Source organism: Protopterus annectens, chromosome 7.part0 (genome assembly GCF_019279795.1).
Source record: "Protopterus annectens isolate FY-2018-M chromosome 7.part0, PAN1.0, whole genome shotgun sequence".
NCBI classification, from domain to species: domain Eukaryota; kingdom Metazoa; phylum Chordata; order Ceratodontiformes; family Protopteridae; genus Protopterus; species Protopterus annectens.
In genome coordinates, this window is record NC_056739.1 from 954349795 (window position 1) to 954371432 (window position 21638).

The window sequence follows — 21638 nt, forward strand, 5'->3', positions numbered from 1 at the left end:
GCTCCAAAGAAAGCATGTATTCAATGTAGTAGGCATGCCAATGGCCAAATATATGGCCATTGGTATGAGAAATAGTTGCAAAACTATAAAAAATAGCTTTTTTTTGTCTGATTTCGGCCATTTAAGCATAGGGCAGTGGTGCGCAAATGGGATCAGCCCGAAAATAAGAAAAAAAGTTGGAAATAAGCTTTTAAACCCAAATCAGCATTTTGCCATAATAGCCAATGGCATGCATAAGACAACAATACCAAGCAATAGTGGTTACTAAGGGGGAGGGCTCAGTGTGAGTGTGGTAACTATGAATTAGCATTCTGTTTTATGCAAATGAGGGGATTGATACTGAATCACAGATTTCCTCTCAGTGTTAGCTTGCACCCAATCATGTAGGTGCGGCAACACCACTGTATAAGTATAAGAGGTAGATGACCTCATAAGGGGGAGTGTCATGCATACTGTAAGCTTATTGGAGGTCTGTGGCCCGTATTTGCCCTTAGCTAAGCACAGATAAGGAAGGGAGTGTGTCTGAGGCTGCCTAGCAGTGTTTCCATTGTCTAAATGGGTGTGCGCGCCACCCACCATGTTTTAAAAAAAAAAAAAAAAAAAAAAAAACAGGAAATAGCAGCTCTGTTCACATCTGAGCACTGGGTATGTGCACTGCACCTTGAGGCTTAAACAGGAAGGCATTGGGAAGGGAAAACAGCAGTAGGAAGGAAATCAAGGAGAACTAGTATAGCTGGCAGGTGGAATGTATCAGAATCAGCCAATTACATATGGAAAAGCCTAGCACACTATTATAAACTAGGCAAAAACCTTCCAGTCTGGTTATTACCCACAAACTCTACAACATCGGTGTACACAGATGGGGAAATTTTACCTAACAAAACTAGCAAAATGTTATGGGCTGCTTTTGCTCTCATACATGAATATGTGCAAGAGGCTGAGAGTGGTGACCACGTGAATGCTGATGACCATCCAACAGTGAGGAGGAGGAGAAGAGTGTACAGACCCAGGGTAACCTACAAAGGGTTACATGAGCTGGAGATAGTGGAGCGTTATAGGGTGGACAGGGACATTCTACAGCAAATTGTTGAACTGTGCCGGTCACGCCTCACACACAGAACCAATAGAGGAGAACCCATCCCAGTGGATACCAAGGTATGTGTAGGCTTAAGAATACTAGCCACAGGTACCTTCCAAAGGGCAACTGGGTATATCATGGTGATTTCACAGGCATCAGCATCCAGGGTAGTCCACCAGTTCCTGGATGCCATGTCAGCACATGCCGGTGAGCACATATATTTCCTCAACACCCATGAGGCCTTGACCAGCAATATACATCTCTTCCACCACATAGCAGAATACCCTGAGGTAGTGGATGCTAGAGACTGCATGGCCATACACATCAAAGCACCACCCAGCAAGCGGGGTAGGGTCTACATAAACTGCAAGGGCTTCCCCTCTATCAACTGCCAGATCGTGAGTGATGCCCAGATATTATCTTGAATGCGTGTGCTGGCAGCCCTGAAAGCTATCACGACTCCCACATCTGGAATATGACACAGCTGTACCAGTTATTTGCCTGCAGGAATATCCTATATGGTCACCTACTGGGGGATGCTGGTTACGCACTGGAGCCATGGCTGATGACACCCATCAGAAATGCAAACACACCTGAACAAGAACTCCATAATGAGACACACGCACAAACCAGAATCGTAATAGAGCATGTGTTTGGGATGCTCAAGTCACGGTCCTGTTGCCTGGACATATCTGGTAGAGCTTTGCAGTACTCTAAAGCTACATGTACACAAATGTTCATAGCATGTGCCATGCTACACAATATAATCCTGTGGAAACAGTTGCAGCATGAGCAGCATGGGGCAAGGCGACACTGCCCCCACCATTGCCAAGGCCATCACAAGCACAGAGGGACTCGGAGGAGGAACAACCTGAACCTGCCCATGTAGACAAAAGTAGGCATGCCCGGTATGCCCAGGCTTTGGCAAATAGGCAATGCATAGCACATACACTGACATGGTAGGGACCTAGGGAATGACACCTCTCTCTGACTCACACACACAGTAAACGGGATGCCAAACATGACAATCCCTGTGCTTTACCATGTATAGGGTGTGTACTATGTGCATCCGACATAGTCAGCTCTCCAGCACCGTCCTCAGTACTGGCACAGCCACAAGGTAAGTCACTCTTCCTATCAATTGCTGAATGGAGTAGTATGTTCTGATAGTTGTATCTATGGTATGGACGTGAGCATGCAAGTGAATCAGGTGGCTGAATGGGATGGCAGCAGATAGTGGACACCTATATGGGCAGCATGAAATCCATAACAAATACTGGTGTCAACATAATAGGCAGTACTAGACAGGGTGGCAAATCCCACTGCAGTACATGTGGTGGCCCAATTGTGTGTCCATAAGACACACACATGCATGTCAGTGAGGCTCACATACCCAAAATCAGCCTCAACCAGTAGGACAAGTGTAGATGACCATAAAGAAAGGTTGGTCTAAGGCCTCCAATTGATGACAATGGTGAACAGCCCCCCTCCAGACCTACACAGACAGACTGCAACAGGTCTGGCTGTTGTATGTTAGTTCTGAAGGGTAAGAAGTCTGAAACTGAAATGTAGGTCAATAAAACCTAAGATCTGTACTCTGATATGCCTCCATTCTGCCTGATAGGTCAGAAAACAAAATGAAATGGAAACCATCAGAGTACCTGAAATACCAGTACAGTCATATCAAATGTTTAAAGTCATCAGGTGTGCCCTCCCCCAAAATCCTATGTAGAAATGCAGTAACATGTACATGTGAGTTTAATAACAGTGGGGCACAGATTACCTGAGCTGGCCCAATCTACAGGATAAATCGTTGCATGTGTACAATATGCAGGGGTCAGTGTGTTAGGTTGTTATGTGTTGTATATTGTGTGGAAGTGGTCAGCACGTAGGCATGGAGGGTTGTGTCTTGGTGGCCTATGGCCAGTACTGTTGATGACAGGGCCATGTTCCAACAACTACAGTGCCAAACACAATGCTTCTCAACAATGCCCATGTCAGCAGTCATCCATACTCACTGTCCAGATGTCAATATATGTCACCATCTGAAACATGGACAAGCCATGAATGTGAGAGCAGACATACACATAGTACACAGGTGGAAGTACCCTAGAAAGAGTATATAAAATGTAACTGTCAGCTGCACACACCTTTGGAATTGTACATACAGGTTAGCAGCACATTAGTTGTCTGTGTAGTATGGAATACTGATGTAGTCTGGCTAATCAGTGGGAGACCACAAAAGGCACAAGGAATGAGAGACTGCCTATGTCCCCACACAAGGCAGCATAAGGGGAATGCCCCATGTATATCTGTGAGCCAGCTGCAAGAAGCTTCCATATCACACATGCACTCAACTCACCCCACCATCAGCCACAGGTTTATTACAGGTCATATTCTTGTTGTTGGGAGTGATTACAGTATGACCCACACTTCTGTATGGGAATACCCACAGAATGCAGCATTCTGAAGAGGTGTCCCATGCAGATGTGTCCCTAGCTGTAAGCAGCACCCTGAAAGCATCCAGACCAATGGATTAATATAGACAAGGAACTATTGCCATTAACACCTTGCACACTTACCCTGTCACCCCAGGGGAATCCAGTGGCTCGCAGCCTGGGCATGGAGGAGTGACAGAATGCACTGGCCTGCTATAAATCACCTGCATCACTACCAAGTGGCCTCTGTTAAAGGCCTGTGCCTCATCCATATTACCAATGTATGTTATCTCATGGGGTCACAAATAAGAACATAACACAGTCAACAGAACACAAATGCAAGGCAATGTTGACAAATTCCAGTAGCATGCCCACCATGTCCTACTGCATAAACTGTGGATCAACCTCTAAATACCACTGGGATGAAGGAACAACTATAGGGATACTTCTCAGATATCACTCACATAATGTTAGGAAGAGGATAGAATAACAGAGTGGGGGTGTAGAAGCATGGACTTCATGGAATGTGCGAATTCTGAAACTCTGATGTGTGCCCATACTTCCCCTGCCTGCAAACCCAGTAATGGGTGGCTACAAACCTGCTGGTAAACCACAATGTGAAGGGGAACTGACCAGATATATGAGCCCTGCCTCTGGGTAACCTGGGAGAATCTGTACAGCTGAGAGGTATGGCCACAGCAGGATATGGCCATTCTGTTATGTCGATATATGTACAAGAAGAGGATCCTCAGCTACCATAGTACCAAGGTGCTGGACCATTTACTCAGACCCATCAGCAAGTGTCTGCAGCTATCCCTCCAGAATGGCATGAGTGTGCAAGAATATGTAGGCTCCAGACCAAAATACTGGACACAGCTTCATTCATCTTGTATTTCCCAGGAAATAACTGTGAGCAAATAAGTATATCTGTCAGTAGTTGATGACATAATACATCACAATGTAAAACAGTACATATGTCTGAATATTTCTGCCAACACCAACCATGTAACACAAGCAGCATAGACACAATAGTTACAATATCCCACTATCTGTCACCCATTGTGACTCCATATTGACAACCTATCAACAGATATCCCGCAGAACCAGGTTGCCAGCTGTAGGTGTAGAACACCAAACCCTGTGCTGGAGTACAACCTACCTGGAATAGATTCACACACTTAATACAGAAGGTCGTACTGGGCATGCTCCTACACTTAGAGAAATGAAGCCCATGTCTGACAACACAGTGGACTATACATATTTGTCAGTCGCAGATGTCTGTGCACACACACTACATTGTACACCATTCATGCTTTGCATACACATTGGATAGGAATACTCACACATATCCAAGGCCAACACACTATAATATGTCAAACACACACACACACACACACACACACACACAGATGTGGGGAAGAGAGAGAGAGAGGGACAGACATTGATAGAGAAATTTCTGTCATGAGGCCTGTCCCACCCATCACACATCCAATTGGCTGATATCACATGAAGTGCTGATGTCAATCACTGTAGACATTGATTTTGGTAGCCCTCAGCCCTATAGTGTCTGTGGTGCTTGTGATAACTGTGTAACATGATAGTACAAACCAGTATTCATCTAGCATTTGTATACACAGTCCTGTCAAATGTAAAGCTATGTATGACTGAGAGTGTGTGTGTGTGTGTGTGTGTGTGTGTGTGTGTGTGTGTGTGTGTGTGTGTGTGTGTGTGTGTGTGTGTGTGTGTGTGTGTGTGTGTGTTTCCAGAGGAATGGTTTATGGCCCATTCACACACACTGCACTTCCCATTGCCCATGTTAGCACTCCTGCTGATGTCAGTCACCTTGAAATAACCTGCTGGCAAAATCTCAGCCCTATAAGCTGTGTGGCGCTTGCAATACACGTGTAATACTATAGTTAGGTAGGCGTGCTTATCCCAGACATGACAAATGCATGTGTGTGTGGAGATGAATGATTTTGAGGCTATTCACAGTCACTACACCACCCATTTCCCTACTTTAGCATGCCTGCTGATGTCAGCCACCTTGAAATCACCCTTTGGAGAACTGCCAGCCCCATAAGCTCCGTGGCACTTGCAATACCTGTGTAATGCTACAGTATAGCATGCTATTTAGGTAAGAGTTCTAATCCCAGACATGGCAACTGTGAAACTGTGTTTGTGTGAGAGAGTGTGTGTGTCTTTGATGATACCTGGTTTTATGGACATTGACACTTAGCACTCTCCCCTTACCCCTCCTTTTGCACTGCTGCTGATTTTAGTCACCTTCAAAGATGCCTTGGCATAGCTCTCCAACATGTAAGCTCCATGGCACGTGCCATCAATGCAGAACAATGTAGAAGCAGTAACTATATAGGTATGGGTTTGAATCTCATCTGTGACAAGTGTTTGCGTGTATGCATATGTCTACATATGTATGTCTGTACCTGAAAGTTTTTGGCCCCATTTACACCAAGTACACATCTCAGAGGCCTGATTTTAGCACTTCTGCAGATACCATCCACCTTAGAAGTACCTGTTGCCATACCTAAGCCATGTAAGATAAGTGGTGCATGTGGTAAATGCATAACATGATGGTCTGTAAAGATTGTTAGAGGTTTGAACCTCACCCCTGACAAATGTGAATGTGTGTATAGGGAAAAATTATTTTTGGGGTCTCTCACCCACTACATCACCCAATGCCAGTATTTACAAGGGCTGGTGATGTTCCTCACCTTAGAAGTACTTTGGGACAACATCCCTCCTATAAGCTCCAAGGTATGTGTGATAAATGCGGTACGCTATAGTAGCAATACATAGCTAGGTAGGGGTTTGAACCTCAGTACTGGTGTGTGTGTGTGTGTGTGTGTGTGTGTGTGTGTGTGTGTGTGTGTGTGTGTGTGTGTGTGTGTGTGTGTGTGTGTCTATCTGTCATCAGTATCCTGTGTGGAGTGTTGTGACTGTGTAATAACAGGATCCATTGTGGGGTGGGTTTTCATAAATAATTATGTTGAGGACCTAGTATATGTCACAATGTCCACCTTACAAGGACAACAGATGTCAATCACTGGAGAGGCTGATGTAGACAATCCAGAGCCCTACATGTGACATTATGGACTGGTGAACAATATGGGCAATCCTTCTATTACTCACAGAACACTCTCCACCCACGTCTCATACACAAACACACTTGGCTAGGCAACAACTACTGTATTGGTAGTTCCCTGCATATTGCCTCACAGATAGTAACTATGGTGTGATTGCAGTGGACTAAATGCCTGTTGACCACAACAGTGCCACTGACATCAGAAAGTACTTTGATGTGTTACATCTCCTAACTGTGTGTTATCCAGCAAGTAAAAGGACATGGCACCCTGTTCCATCCCCTCAGTAGGCAAATGAATGTGTACAGTGGCCCTTTTGCCATGTTCCCCACTGGAAGCCTGCAACAACTATAGAGTCTGCAAACATAACCCAAAAAGGGAATACCATGCCTTATACACATGCCCTGTATGGACAGAAGCCACTAACTCCACTGAATGCCCATATCATGCTGTCAATGTAGGTGCAAGCATGACCTAAATTACATAGCCAGGTCTCACCAAATGAGCTCAGGAATGCTACATCAGAAGATAACAATCTGTTCACATAACATGCCCCAGAGACCTCAAGTACACTTCCACATGTCAAAGAACATGTGTGTGGGACATGTGCACAACCAAGACACTGTCCATGTTTTGGAATATAGATCACATACATGGGAAGCAGTGCACATCACTGGCCACCCACAATAGTAACCCAGATGAGTGGATGGTGAATACAATACCCACCCCCTAGGAACCACTCCAGGGACTACACCCCTGAGCCACACTGGGGACTATGGTCATGTGGCCTGATGCCAAGATATTCCTTTGGCCTGGACTTGTAGAGCCTTCAGGCCCATTCACCTAATACACAACTGTGAAGCAATGAACCTATGAATCTCAGCACTGGCAAGTGTGTGTGTGTGTGTGTGTGTGTGTGTGTGTGTGTGTGTGTGTGTGTGTGTGTGTGTGTGTGTGTGGAGATGAATGATTTTGAGGCCATTCATACTCACTAAACCTCCCATTGCTCTACTTTAGCATGCCTGCTGATGTCAGTCACCTTGAAATAAACCTTTGGCCATGTTTTAGCCCTATAAGCTCTGTGGCACTTGTGATAAGTGCATAGTACTGTAGTGTAACAAACTAGTTAGGTAGGAGTTCTAATCCTGATCCCACCAAATGTGATAATGTGTGTGTTTCTGTGAGACAGTGTGTGTGTGTCTTTTTTGACACCTGATTTTGTGGATGTTCACACTTAATACACTTCCCTTACCCCTTCTTCAACACTGCTGCTGATTTCATTCACCTTAAAAGATACATTTGGACAGCTCTCCAACATGGAAACTCCATAGTGCGCTCAATGACTGTGTAACACTGTAATAGCAATACATAGTTAGGTAGGGGTTTGAAACTCAGTACTGGTAAGTTTGTGTTTGTGTATGTGTCATCAGTATCCTGGTTGGGTGGTTGTGTAATGACAGGATTCATTACAGTATGGGTTTTGCTACATCATTATATTGAGGACCTATATGTCCCAATGTCCACATTACAAGGCCAACAGTTTTCAAAAACTGTAGAAGCTGTTGTAGACAATCCACAGCCATAAATGTGTATAGCCATGTGCAATTACTATGTGACAGTATGGGTTAGTAAACAATATAGGCAACTGTTATAACACCCAGATGCCACTCTCCACCTATGGATTATACACAAACATGCTTGGCTCTTACTCCCTTCCTTTCGTACTTTCTCTCTGTCTGTCTCTCTCTCTCTCTCTCTCTCTCTCTCTCCCTCTCTGGTGGATGTGGAAAAATGCATCTGTTTTGCATAGGCAGCAGCTTGACTTTTGTAGGTAATGCTCATGATCAGATGATGGTGTGTGCACAAATTGGAGTCCCCCACTTGCTAATTACATGTGGAACAGCTTTGGTATCATTCCTATAGCCAATTGCATGGAAACACACTCCTATAACTAAGCACCTCATGTGGGTGTTGGCCCTCTACCTTCACTGTGAGAAGGACTTCATGTGGGTGTCTAACAAAGAGAATCACAGAGAGTAGTTGTAAATACCTCTTACAACATACACAGTGGAAACAAGCCAACAAACAGGAGGGGGATGTTCCAGACACGGGGACAGAATGTAAGTATTGCTGTTCTACATTTGAAGTAATGTTGGTTTAACAGGGTTTGTGTGGATATGGCTGTTCTACATGATTTAAAGTCTGGCATGACATTGTTATGTGGTTGACAAAACTCTCATCTGTAGGCCTATCTGCAGACTAGCCAGAGTTTTGAGTCTTAGATGTGGTGTGTTACTCACACATTTCCTATATTTAGAAATTCAGTAGCATACTCTGATGATTGCAGTCAGTATATGGTAACATCCATGTGTGTTACTGACTTGATATCCCTCAGAAGAGATATGTCACAACAAACCATTTTGCACCAGGAATTTTCTCAGTTTATCACAGCAATATGTCAATATTGACCCTGTGTCTGTGCCTCTGTCCCCTAGTCTATCACCATTTGTCCATATGTCATGCATTAAGAGGTGCATATGTACAGTATATCATTATTTATTTACATAATGCCTGATAACAAGCCAGTGATATATCAGACTGCTAGACATGGTATGTATAGTAGACCTTATATTTGAGAAGAAAACCTGGATATTCTGTTGTAGTATGTACAGTAGTGAGGTCTGTGTACTTATAGTGACTGTTAACAGAGTGTCAGTATTTTGTAGAAGTGTATTGTGAATATATTAATTGGCCTGTGTACAGACTGTGGTAGATGTCAGTGTTCTTGGTTCTGTTCTGTCTGAAGTTGCATACTGATCCAATTTCTGGTACTCTATCAGCATATATGTTTGTAGGACCAGAATGAGACATGTCCCATACCACAGTCAGGCATCAGACTACACTGTGAATTGGGCCAGTATATGTAGGGTTAGTGTCTGAGTGGCAAATATGAGGATGGTTTTGTTCACACAGTCCATATACTGTACTATTAATTAGGCTTACCATAATATGACTGTGGTGGTGGTGCTGCGGTAGCATTGTCGCCTCACAGTAAGATGTTTTCCTGTTCGATTCTCAGCTAGAGTGTCTACTGTGTAGAGACATGGGTGAATGGGCGTACCTTCTTTGAAGGTTGTGCATCAGGGCTGGAAACTCAGCACGTAAAAATCCACTGCCAGTCATTAGCAGACCGGAGTTCCGCTGTGGCGACCCCAAAATGGGAAAAGCCAAAATACACAACAACAACAACCATAATGTGACTGTGACTCTGTTGAGATTGGTTGTGGGTATGCATTTTCACACTGGTGTCTGTTACTCTGTGCAGTTACATGCCTGTAGTGCCTGTTATATTTGCAAGTACATCTGTATTCCCCCATAGGAAACTTGGGTCAGTGTTGTGGCAGTCTGCTGTAATTTACACAGTGCTTTGTGAAATGCCTAGCAGCTCAGTGTATTTACCTAGTATGATATTATGTCCAGATATTTGTCAGATGTAATGTTGCCTGGCCACCATATGTGTTGTGTATTTCTAAAAAGGCAGTGGGATGCTGTGAAGATATATGTCACTAACTAGTGGGAAGTATGTAGGCTTGTGACCTCTGCTCCTCTGGTTAATATGTGTTAGGACAGACAGGAGGTTCTGAATGCATCAACTGTGTGAGCTTATCTATTCTAGTATTTGTGTGATATCCCCATTTGCATGGCTGCAAACATCCCCTTTGTCAGGCTTGGTCTACACATCTTGCACTAATGAGTTCTGTGTATACCTCTGGGCTGACCAGATTGTTTCAGACTGTCCACGTTTATTGGTCATATTTTTGCTATATTCCTCTGGATCATTACTGTGATTTGTGTGGTACTTCACTATGATGATTTTATGATGTCTGTCAGTAACTGATGGCATATATGTCAGTATGAGCAGTGACTCCCTACACAACATGTCTGTTGATACAACCCCTGTTACTGTAGCAACATTCTACATTTATAACTGCAATATTTACATTACATTTCCTTGCACTAAGAGGTTGTGACTTATGGTACTGAGGTATGACTCCACTGCATGTTATGGGCATATGTTATGTATGCATACACACACACACACACACACACATATATATATATATATATATATATATATATATATATATATATATATAAATGAATATATATATATATATATATATGAATATGAATATATATATATATATATATATATATATATATATATATATATATATATATATATAATATATATGTGTGTGCATGTACATATATACACATATCTATATATATATATATATATATATATATATATATATATATATATATAATATATATATATATATATATATATATATATATTTACAAACGAAAAATTAAATGCTGCCTTAAAAAATTGGCCTTGAAGAGGTAGAATAACACTTGTTTTGTTGTATGTAATATATGTTTTTCAATGTTTGGATGCTTTTTAGAAGAGTGTGCATTTTTATTATCTTATGTATTTGTCTCCCTGGAATTTTATTCTATAATTATTCTATAATTACATAATACTCTTTTATGTATAATATGTATATTTATGTGTATACCTTTATACACATTTTTTTATAGCTATTCTTACTATAGATTGAAAGTGTTGGTTTATATAGCACATTTGAGCTTTATTAATGTCTAAATATGATGTGCTTTTTTCAGTAATGCTCCACTTTCTTTTTAGTTTAGTTTTTAATTCATTACTTTTAATTGCTGTGCCTTTAAGAAATAACTGACTGTTCTTAATTACATCATTATTATTTAATTTACGGAATTAGACTTACTATATAATTGAGCTTACAAGTTCTTGTGGTTGTCTGAAGAAGGAGAGTCATTGAACTTTCCGAAAGCGCTAACCTAATAAAGTTTGTTTTTTTGCCTGGAGTAGCTGGTCTTGGTTTTTCGGTTAACCATATATATATATTTTTCCATATCCATATCCTTATGTGTAAACATGAGTGTTGTATATACCTTCTCAGATGTATCCCACCATACGTATTTGATATGTGTCTATTTAGATATAAAAACAAGACTGATTCAACACTATTTCCACTAACAAGTAGTAAACAATTGTAGTAGTCAAAGCAGCTGTTCACTAATATTCAGTACGTGTACTGAATGATATATTTGAACAAGCAACAGACATTTGTACAGCTCAGATAGCTTAGTGGTTAAATGCTTTAACTATAGTCTTGAGGGTCCTGGGTTCAGGACCTGCAACGGCTGTTTAATTTGTTGCTAGGCAAAACAAGGACTGTAGGATACAGAGTAGTTAAGGCAGTTTTGAGCAGCTTTAAGTGGGTTTGCATGGGTTTGTGTGATGGTAAGTGGTGATAACATATGGTTAAATGAACAGGCGCTTACACCATATAGGCTTCGCTTACCAGTGCACAAATCTGCTTAGCATTTACATTTAAGCAATGTTTACACCTGGTAAGTATAGCTCAACCCTGGTAACCAGTGATCACATTCCACTCTGATAAAATAGGAGGGTAATGACATCTTTAATAAGTGTATTTAATTCCATGTACATAACATGCTTCTATGTGCTGTCATTACAATAGCAAGGGATGTGAATATATTGTATGGGACAACTGAGTATACATGGCTAGTATTACAATCTTTTCTCTTTGTATGTGTTTCATACATGGGTAGTATCCCAGGTTATATGCAGTCACACTTGAATGTATTGTATCATTACATTACTACTTTTAACAGTGCTTTTCCAAGAAAGATTAGATTGCAGATTGTAGTACTGGAACCATACACCCCTGCATGCAAAGCTGGACTCTGAGTACTGATTATCGTGTTCTTGTTGTGTGAGCTATATGTTATTAAGGATCTCCTATTGGATATTGATCTGATATGTGGATATTAACTGTAGACTACTATGCTGTTATGTAGTAATGGCATACCTATCAGTGTCAGACATCTATCCGTAAAAACATTCATCCTAATGCATAAACTGTTGGCTAGCTAATTTCAGTCTGTCCTCTGTACAGATGTGTAGATATCAGGTATCCATCTTGGCTGCTTACAGGCATTCGATGCTTGACTGACACTGACATGTCTGCCCAGCTGTGTTATGAATGCCACAGCCAGGAAACCCCACCCTGTATGCGCCACATGCCATGGATACCTCAACCAGACTACCACAGTCAACAGAACATGCTTGGGTACAGGTCTCTAAGCCAGGCACTGGCCATGTTATGTAATATATGTTGCATACATGTCAATTGGAGCACCTCACTGGCCCTCTGCAAGAGAAAACCAGATGACTGGATGTTGAATTTAACTGTCACCCTGGGGTTCACTCAAGTGACATTGGTTGATAGATGGCCTGCTGACAAATGTCAGGTGGTATGATACCAGTGTATCCACATGCCCTACTCTTCTCATCTCTCCATGGATATTAGCCTGGTACACACCTAGGAACACCTGCACCTATGGGCCCCAGTACTGACAAATGTGTCAGTGTGCATTACTGAGAATAACAGTGTCTGTGTGTTTGTGAACTTCTAGGTGACAATACTCTGAGGGCCTTCTCACCCACTACACCCTCCACTGTCATACTTAGAAATGGCTACTGCTGTAATTGACGTTAAATGTACCTTGTTACACTCTTCACCCTATGGGCTACCTGGAGCTTGAAATACCAGCATAACACTGTTCTACAAATAGGTAGATAGGTGTGGGTTACCCTCTGAGTTCTGGAAAGTGTGTGTATGTGTATGAATGTGCATATTTGTAGGAGACAGCATTCTGAGGCCATATTCTCTAAATACAATAAACGTTGCCATACATTATAAGGGATAGTGATGTTGCTGACATTAGGAGATCCATGACAAATCCTCATCTTACTATCCTTGTGGCATGTGTAATAAATGCATATATGTGCAGTAGCACTGATTAGATAGACAAGGGTTTGTATTGCAATCTTGGTCAATGTGTGATTGTGGATATGTCAGATCATTATCATGGGTTTCAGTGAGTACAATATCCAATGCGGGGTGTGGGTGCTGGGTATACAGTCTTAACACCATGGTACCCCCAGTACATGTCCCAAAGTCAACTGTATGAGGACCACTGTCACCATCAACCATACAGATAACTGATTACACTATCCAGCCCAATGATGCATGCGCTGTGTGCAAAAACTCTGTAACAGAATGGACTCACTGACAAGGTAGTGAGCACTGCTAAATCCAGGCCTGTCAAATGTGTCTATGACTGTATGTGTTTGTCAATGTGTACATGACAGTATGTCATACTATGTGTTGTTCCTTAACACCCAGTGCATCCCCCATTACCATACTGTACAAGGTCTGGTGATGTTCTTCACTCAACAGGAAACTTGGGGCATACCTCACCCTAAAAGCTCTGTGGTGTGTGCAATTAAAGCCAAACACATTAGCAGGAATAAGTACCTAGGTGGGGTGTTCTACTCTCAGTGTTGGTAAGTGTGTGTGTGTGTGTGTGTGTGTGTGTGTGTGTGTGTGTGTGTGTGTGTGTGTGTGTGTGTGTGTGTATGTGTGTGTGTGTGTGTGTGCATGTGAAGGGCACTACTTCAGTTTGCAGAAAATATATGTCCCAGGAGATCATTTGTCCGAGAACTAATTGGCTAAAGGTAACATTTTAAAGCAATCATCTTGTGGAAATACATTCAAGCAAAACTAGTAGTGGATGTATAAATGCCCTCTTCCCCACTGTACAGCTGTACAACGATACAGGAGTTGGTATATATACATGGGTGTCATTGTTGTGGCCACAGCCACCCACATTGGGGTTATTGTTGTGGGTATCCCCCTGCTTAGTGTACTGTTATACTGCACAGTTTATGTTAACAGGTTAACACACTCTCCAAAGTGGGGGGCTGTGCCACCGATACCAGCACACCTATGTTTACCAACTCCAGGATTGCACAATTTTGGAGAAGGGGACATATACCCTGCCAGTACCATTGTCAATGACATTAAACTGGCGAAGTGATTATTTCCTGATGTGATATTTTGGCAATTTGGTCTGGGTGGAATTACATAGGCCAAAGTGAGTTCACTGGAAAATGAAGTACATCCATGTGAACAGTATTCTATGTGTATTGCATCAACACTAAAGTGTGTGTGTTATTCACAAAGATTTGGTGTGTGCCACCCAGTACACTTGCCATTGTCCCCTGTAGAAGAGCTGCTGACATCAGCCACCATGCACTCACCTGTAAACACTCCTCAGACCTATCAGCCATGTGGCATATGCAGTAACTGTTATACAGACCTCTTACTTATGTTCAGCTGTACCCAGGATATGACACAGTCAATGTGTCATGACAGTGCCATACCCTTTGTTGGAAAGGACAGCAAACCAACATCCTGCAGACACATAGACACCTGCAACACAAACAAAATACATTATGGAGACCACAATCAATCAGTGTTAATAACAGCTATAATGCATCATGGCTGGAGAGCTACACACCCTGACATGTAATTATTAATCATTCCAGCCGAAAACATGTTAAACAACATTACATTGCTAAACTTTAGGACATTCACCCTGTGCATCAGAACCATATCAGCATGTAACTGCATTGATGACATGGATGACAGATATGTGGCACAAGTATCATCATAAGCACAGGGTGTGTTGCAGGTTTGCCAGAGGCCTAGGCTGAGCTGTTTGGTTGACATTGTGTGTGTCGGTTAGGGGGGGTCTTTATTAAATGGGCTGTGCAGATGTGGTGTGTGTAGGTATGGAGGTGCCCTAGCTGTATTGGTGAACTATGTGTGTATGTATGCACACATGTCTGCCATGTTGCTGCCCTATACAGGGGTTTGTTGGTCAGTTACAGACCATACATGGCAGGGTGTACAGTTCACTGCCTCTGGGCACAGACAGGGGAACTGTGCCTGCCAGGGGTTTCACAGGCACTACCAGGCAGAAGCCCAGATATGGTACTCTCCCCTGATGATAAAAATTGTCCACTGGATCCGCTTCCCTGTTGGGACTGGCCAGAACCATGTGCACATGGCATGCTGCATTGTGGTGTGGACATCACCCCCCCTGCAGTGCTGGTGTTGATACTGCCACTACAGGAGTGGCTGTGAGTTGTTGCACATCCACGTAGACCTCCACCTGTTGGTGTTGCTGACCTACGTCTATGTGGCCACCACCCTACTCCCACCACATGCTCTACCACAGACACCACATGGTCGATGATTCCCACCATCACACCCAATGTCTATCCAGGACCCCTGCAAAATAACTGTGGGCATCTGCAAGATCACAGATGCTGTCAAGTACAGCAAAATGTGTAGCCCTCTGGAGCCTCAGACTCTGTCTGGTGTAACATTCCATACGTGCCTGGGCCTCCATGATGGCCCGAAACATTTGTCTGGTGACACCTGCTGTGGCATTTCTGCCAAGGGCATGATGGCCAGCAGCCCTTCTATGAGCACCCCTGTACATCTGCCAGTGTGGTACCTTGCCAGTCATCCGGCTATGGCTGCTGTGTACAGACACACTTGCCATAGTCCCCACACTGTCCTGTCCCATGCCAACACCTGCCAACTGTCCCTCATCTATGGCCACTGGTGATGGGGTATGTATGGGCATTGTGACTGTGTGCAAGGATGGGGTGGATAAAAGTGGAATGTCAACCAACAGCACAGCTTCAGCTCCTGACATACCTGCCTGTGCCTCACCATGCCTATCATCATTGTCAGATTCTGTATGGACACTAACATCAGTTTGTCTGCAGGAGGGTCCCTGACCCACCTCCCCACCTGTAAGGGGCAAACAAAAAAGTAATTTAAGACCTGTATGTTATGGTTTACCTCAACACACACTCACACGCACACACACACACACACACACACACACACACACACACACACATACACACACACACACTTACAGGTGAGGTGGCACAAAGATATTACACAGACCTCTCATTATCCAACAGTCAACATGCATGCATACACTGCAGCCATACTCAATCCTCGTTACCAACATTATACATCTCTGCGATGCATGAGTTGTGTTAATAGGTGATGTCCCTTCCCCTGGAACACACTGCACCCATGTACACACTATTACTTTGCACCTGTTCAACACACTGGCATGTACTGTGCACCATACTTCACAAGTGGACACACCATTGCCAAATGTGTATATGTGTGGCAGTTATGTTTGCTCTGTTGCTCACACCCCCTATGTGTTTGTCTGACACATACCTGGGATGATATGAGGACTGATTTCAATAGTTAATGCCTAACCTCTGATTTGCAGATCTCATTATCAGCACCACAATAAAATTTGATTACACTGACAACCTTCAAGGGTTAATGTGGATATGAGGAGTGTACACACCCTTGTTGGCATGCCAGCCTCTTCCATGATATGCAATGGGGCCACAATACTGCATATGTTAAAATTACACACACCTGATATGTGACATATGACCTGTGCAATCCAATGCAGTAGCAAACAAATGTGTTAGTCATGGAGATGCTGAATGAGATGCATACAATATGTGGGTTGCATAAGTGTGCACACCCTTAACACAATAGTTTGTTGCAGCACCTGTCAAGTGAACTACAGCAATCACTATTCCTGGAAGGGGTATACTAGCATGGCCCATCTTCACTTGCCATTATTCGGTCACTCCACCCTACAAATGTCCCCCAACTCTGCTGGATTGCAAGGTCAGCTCATGTGCACAGCCCTTGGAGGTCACACAGTGCCTTCACTATTGCTGTGGAGTCAGGGCTATGTCTATCACAATTCATGACCTTGACTGTGTTCATATACAGCCATTCTTAGCAAGCTTTGGACCTATGCTTCATTTCACTGTTGTATTTCAGGATGACACCCCTCCCCATCCTCGCTTTATTGCAGATGCTTGACAACTATGGGCCAGACATGAGTGTTATTTTGCAGTGTTCCAAATTCCGAATGCCATGTCTACCGGCCTAGTTCCTGCTAATGAACAGCAAACCAAAAGGTGTACACTGGCACCAGCAAGGTAAAAATGGGGATGGTGGCCCTGAGGTGAAGTGAGGTGTTGCTTGGCACCGCATGTATATTTAGGAATGCTGTCTATAGGTTTCAGCCTTGGTCTCATTACACCATTACACATTGCAACACATGCTTTTGGGAGACTTGATGTTATGCATATGCTACCAGTAGAGATCCCTGGATGATGTTTCCTGTGGAACAACTCTTACATCTTATTACCCTAACCCATTGGCCACACTTATGCAGATTCCAGGCAATTGTTGACACAGATAATGCACAGGCAGTACTTGCTAGACATTCCTGCAAGTCCCTCAGTGTTGTTGCATGTTTCTGGGCAGCCTCTGTGACCAGTTTGCAGCATGTGTTGTCATCTGTTTTGGATGGGCATTTGTTTATTTTCTACATTAATGTTGTTCCATACTTCATACACACATACATGACTGTCTGCACTGTTTGCCAAGGCATATGCAATGGTGCAGTAAGGCTACTTTTCCCAGTCCTGAGGGCTACCTTTCAGATATGGGATCCATTTCATGGTTTGTAAGATGTGTGCAAGCCAGCTGCCTCTGTTGCAGGTGAGTGGGCAAATGTCATGGACATACTACTTGGACAGGAAACCATTACTTGGTGTGACATTGAGGCCCTGTACTTGATGGAAGGTGTGTACTCAAGAAGAGTGAATGCTGTCAGTACCTCAGAAGCTGCTTCCACAATATGTTATTTGGAGTGTGTGCACACATATGCTTCCAGTGTTTGTTAAGGTATGTATTCCCCATATTTGTTGTCCTAATATAGGATTCCATATTACACATTCATTGCTCATGTTAGGATCACATTACAGGTTGTAAAAGTAACAAAAGTAAAAGTGGGGGCTGGATAGCATGACCCTAACCTGTGGCTAGCTGGTCCCTCCTAACTGCAGCAGCAGCATGCATCCATAAAACAGCTTTGTTTGTTTTTCAATAGAATTGTACAGGTTATGGGTCACATTTAAGGTGAGAAATATTTTGACATGACTTCCTGTGGTCTATTGGCATACAGCACACAGACCTGGCATTCCAACAGGGGTGTGTACACTTTGATAGCCAGTCTATATGGGTGTTAATATAGCTGTTAGTGGTAGGCATGGACAGTGGGTCATAACACAGTTGTACACTTCTCTGATTACTATGTGACAAGCATGCCTACTGTAGTACCCATATCAGTGTCATGGCAAAGTAACAATCAGTAGCATTACACATTTTATATTGTTGTATGCAGTGACAGTGATATTACACACATGTGCAACATGCATATCCTATTTTCCAGACTGCTTGTGACCCATGTTATTACTTTTCTGCCTTTCAGCTGAACAAACGCATACATACACATGCTCAGGGGATACCTGGTACACATCTGTGTTCTATGTCATTATGGCATACTGTACTTACAGTCTTGCAGCTCAGTCATATGTCTCAACCTGTTATACCAGGACTTCTGGTCATTGGTCCACCTCACTGGGTGACAAAACAGGGAAGTCAATTTTGATAATGTATTAATATAGCTGCCATAACACAAGTATATGTGTAAGTGACTAAAGATATATGCCACAACTGTGAACTTTGTCCAGAAGAACACTGTACAGTTGAATGTTATTAATTCAATATATCACATGCAGTTTAACATACATCTGCAACAGTGCTTTACTATGCTCATGCCCTATATAGGTATCCTAGATTTACAATACAAACCTGTATAATACTCATATTCACAGGTAACATATGGATATGGGCAACATCCCATTAATTGGCTTAGCACAGACATGACTGCTTGACAGACACTCTAGTGGTTGCCATATGTGAGCTGTCCTTTCCCAGGGTGTGTCAGGCTCCTCAGCTGTGACCCAACTTAGCCACCTCTTAGAGCATCACATGTGGACACAGCCTAACATTAGGGGGGATATACAGGGACAGATCGTAGATATGCCTATTACAAACCTATGAAGTTTGTGCATGATGCATTTCGCATTACCATGATTGTTCTGAAGGTGGTGGGGTCTGAAACTCATGTGTCTGTCGTGACTTCATTACTTCCACCTTCAGCAATTTGCCAGACTAATATAGATGTTTGGAGGAACAAAACAACCACTATGATGGCTAAATCTTGACCTTCTGTGCAGATCTGCACAGTTGATAGGTATGGCCTACTGCAAACAGAGCCGGATGCTATGTCCATAGCATTTGTTCAGCAGGACATCATTACAGCAAGTACTGATGGCACATATACATCTTTCATAATCATCTATCCCATTATTACTGACCATGTACTACATTCAATTACATGCTTACATGTTTCACATACCTGGTTTATCTTCAGGTTCCTTCTGTGTACAGGATGTCTTCCTGTTTCTTATTTTGAGGGTTTTTTGTGTGTGTGTGTGTCTCTCTCTCTCTCTCTCTCTCTCCACTACTGGGATCGAGCTTGTTTGAGTAGATTGCAGCATGGCTTTTGTAGGTGATGCTCATGTTCGAGTGATGGTCTCTGCACCAATTGCTGTTCCCCACTTGCTAACTGAATGCAAGCAGCTGTGTAGTTCTTCCAATAGTCAATGTCATAGCAACCCACTACTATAAATAGAAAAAAACAAAAATGCTGGGCAGAAAGAAAAACTGTGTTATTGCTATGGAGATAAACATAAGTCCCAATAAATAAAAAAGTTGCAGTCCACAATCTTGGCAAAGAATAATAGTCTACAGTCACAAAAATGAAAAAATGACATTTAATACAAATGGTAAGTGCTTTCACTAAGCAGCTTCATCAGACCATAAAACAACTCATTAAGCAAAACATTTAAAAATCTAACATAACCAATCAAATTGTTCCAGGTTGTGACACCACAGCCTAGATAAACTAAATACATTGTTTCAGAACCCCTAGTGGAAAAACATGATAATAACATTGTGTCAAATACTAAAATTCAAAGCCCAGCATATAAATACAATAGATCTAAAACATACATATATAAAAGACTAATTCAAATCTAAATAATATTCACTTATCGGAACATAACTAATGGCATTAAGACTTCGATCACAAACGCAAACCATTGACACATATTGGGCACATACTATGCAACTCTTTCCAAAACTTCAAACAATTAATGCATTGCCATAATGTATAGATTATATACAATTCCTACATATGGGAAGCAACTATGTTAAGCAAGTGCACAGTATATCACAAAAGTGCTTAAAATCAGGCATAAGCATTAGTTAGTACTTGTCTCAAAATATTATGTAGCTCTAACCAAAATATAAAACGTTCATATGTCTCCGTGTCATAGCTCGAATAAAAAGCTAAACAATACACTGTCTGTTTAGTGCACCTCGCTAAACTTCATTGAGGCAAAAGAGATTTCTATGCATATTCCTATGAAAAGATCCAAGTAAGTATAACTCATACTTGTAACAAATCAAATCTGTTATACATCAAAATTAACAATGTAATATAATGACTGTAATGCATAAAGTATTATGTTTCTCAACTCAAAATTATATGCTCAGTAGATACTGTGAGCATTTCTGTGCATCACAGAACACTGTCACAATGATTTAAATACCACTGGGTGTATCCTTGCAATGGAATAATTTCAAGAAAATAAATTAATAACAATCAAATAACAGAAAATACAAGCATAATTCGTACAGATGTATTTGTGTTCGGCACCAATAATATTCCTACTATAGTGAAAATGGGTCATAAAAATAATGGCAATACATAATACTAGTGGATACTCAATATATGCACAATACCTTTTGGAGAAAAGGGAGTTAGTGGTCTTTCTAAAATTAAATCAATGGCCACTCTACTGACTACACTAAACACCATAAATCTTGCACCCTATAAACAGTCAGGGAAATAGTCCGTGTTCCTTCAAAAAACATACAGATATAGTTGCATTTTTGAAGGCAAAGCACTAAAAAGTATGTAACTAAACAC